The sequence below is a fragment of the Bufo gargarizans genome, chromosome 3 (genome assembly GCF_014858855.1).
Source record: "Bufo gargarizans isolate SCDJY-AF-19 chromosome 3, ASM1485885v1, whole genome shotgun sequence".
NCBI classification, from domain to species: Eukaryota; Metazoa; Chordata; class Amphibia; order Anura; family Bufonidae; genus Bufo; species Bufo gargarizans.
Window position 1 is genome coordinate 10,413,358 of NC_058082.1, and position 3,133 is coordinate 10,416,490.

Below are 3,133 nucleotides of genomic sequence, written 5' to 3' on the forward strand. Positions count from 1 at the left end.
CATTAATGTTGTTGTCTGCTAACCATTTCTTCACCACTTTTGCTGTGTGTTTTGGGTCATTGTCATGCTGAAATGTCCACTGGTGCCCAAGGCCAAGTTCCTCTGCCGACTGCCTGATGTTGTCGTTGAGAATCCTCATGTATTGCACTTTGTTCATGGCGCCGTTTACTGTGATTAGGTTCCCCGGTCCATTGGCTGAAAAACACCCCCAAAGCATTAGGTTCCCACCACCATGTGTGACAGTGGGGATGGTGTTTGGGTTGAAGGCTTCTCCTTTTTTACGCCAAATGAAGGAAACATCATTGTGACCATCTGACCATAACACAGAAGTCGTCTTCTTTTTCTTCTCTGTCCAGATGAGCTTTTGCAAAGGTCAAAAAATTACTTGCTGGTTGAATAAATGTAACTAAGTCAAAATTTGCCAAGGGTATGAATAAATTATGGGCAGCACTGTAGATATGCTACTTAGGAGTAGTCCCAAGTCAAATCTGCTCAAGTGACATAGTGATTCCATGGATTTGTTGATTACTGAGAAGGTTTGTGAATGTTTGTAGAAGATCTGAAGTCAGGAGAACGGGATCCGTACAACTATAAGATGAAGAGCTTCGACTAATTCAGTGTCTGAACTAAATGTTTATTCATGCTAAAGAAGAAATTACATAATTAACCCTTAGGGACACGGCTTATTTACAGTAGGAACTTTTTTTTATTTCCGTATTTCAAAAACCCTTAGCATTTTTTAGTTAGCCAAGCTGTATGGCTTTTTTTTTTTGTGTGGGGGACTGTAGTTTTTATTGATGCCAACTTTTTGAGCACTTTTTATTGTGTCCTTTGGGAGCAGGAATAAATAAAATACAGCCGTTGTCATTTTTATTACTCTTTTTACACTGCTTACCATGTGACATAAATAATTTATTATACGGGTCATTAAGAATACAGCCATATAAATTAGGCTACTTTCACACTAGCGTTCTGCTGTCCGCTCGTGAGTTCCGTTTGAAGGGGCTCACGAGCGGACCCGAACGCTTCCGTCCAGCCCTGATGCAGTCTGAATGGATGCGGATCCGCTCAGACTGCATCAGTCTGGCGGCGTTCAGCCTCCGCTCCGCTCGCCTCCGCACGGACAGGCGGACAGCTGAACGCTGCTTGCAGCGTTCTGGTGTCCGCCTGGCCGTGCGGATCCGTGCGGATCCGTCCAGACTTACAATGTAAGTCAATGGGGACGGATCCGTTTGAAGAGGTCACCATATGGCTCAATCTTCAAGCGGATCCGTCCCCCATTGACTTTACATTGAAAGTCTGAACGGATCCGCTCAGGCTGCTTTCACACTTAGAAATTTTTCTAAGTTATTAATGCAGACGGATCCGTACTGAACGGAGCCTCCGTCTGCATTAATATGATCGGATCCGTTCAGAACGGATCCGATCAAGCGCTAGTGTGAAAGTAGCCTTATGCATATTTTTACCTTTTAAAAAAAAAAAAACTTTTGGCACAATAAAGAATTTCTGCTTTTTATTTTACTTGGATTTTTATTATATTTTTCTAAGCAATTTTTTGAAACATTTATTACTATCCCACTAGGGAACTTGAACATGCGATCCTCTAATTAGGGTACTTTCACACTTGCGGCAGAGGATTCCGGCTGGCAGTTGCGGGCATATGCGGAACCATTCATTTCAATGGGTCTACCCCAAAAAACTGAAGTTACTCCACATGCATTCCGTTTCTGTATGTTCGTTCCACAAAAAAAAATTAAAATAATAGTACATGTCCTATTATTGTCCGCATCATGGACAAGGATAGGACTGTTCTATTAGGGGACAGCTGTTCCGTTCCACTAAAATATGGAATGCACACGGACGTCAAACGTATATTTCGTGGACTGCAAAATACATACGTTCGTGTGCATGAGCCCTAAAACTGACTGGCAGCCTAGGGAGACCATGGTTAGCTCTTGGACTGCCATATCAACCCACTGGAAGCCTACCATCGGGGAATCCTATGGGCCATGGCATAGGGCCCCCTCTAGTGCCACGGTCAGCATTGGGTATGGTGTCCCATGGAGGCTCGTGGTTTTTGGAGTCAGGTGCAGTCTTGTCCCCCCACCCATGTTTTCTGGGACTAGGCTTGTTCTTTATTCTCTCCAGAGCTCAGCTATAGAATTTTTGGATTGTATATTCAAGACGAGGCCACCACAGTCCTCTGTAAAGGTTAAAATGACATCTTACAAGAAAACAGCTTGCTAGCTTTTGATGCAGCAGACTGGCATTAGGCGATATCATCAAAACCTTCTCTGTGACTCATCCGAAAAGTGATCCATTCAGGGAGCTGCTCTTTGTATTCACCTGGTAGAGATTTTCCTATTTTTTATTTATTTTTTTCCACTTTGACGTAAATATTAAAAAGTTATGTCTGTCACGATATGGTCATGCAAGGAATTTTTTTTTTTTTTTTTTTTTATATTAGAATTAAAAATGATATACCTTTGGTATGGCGCCGACCTGCAGAATGAGCATCTTCTAAACAAGACTCGTAAATCATTGGCACAATTGCGTCAAATACTGCCCCGGTAATAATTTTTCCACCTCCCAGAACATTGTATGTAATATGAAATAGTGCTAAAAGAAAGTACAACTTATCCTGCATATATATAATAAAAAAATAAAAAAAAAAAAATAAAAAAAAAGCACCTTCATACAGCTGTGAGAACAGAAAAGTAAAAAAAAAAAAGGTTTTTGGGAAGGCAGGAATGTAAAAAAACAAAACAAAGTGGACAAACCTGTCTTCGGTAGACTCTACAGCTCCCCCTAGTTGCATCTTCAGTTAGCTAGAATTTTGCCTTCTCAGTAGTGCGTTGTCCACCTTTCAACCTGAAGATGTCTTCGTCTTGGACTATATCACCAACCATTCTGCTGCATCTCCTGAAGGACATGGGTGGTCCCCATCGCCAGTGTCCTCTCTTCTGATCGCATGTCCCAAGAGCTCTTGCTGCCAAATATAGGTAGGTGGTGGGTGACAAACTGTCTGCCATGGATGATCCTGACAAGACCTCGACCTCCCCAATACATGTAAGGCCTTCAAGTCTCAAGGTAGACTGTATATATGCGCATTGCAAAAGTAATCATCACCACA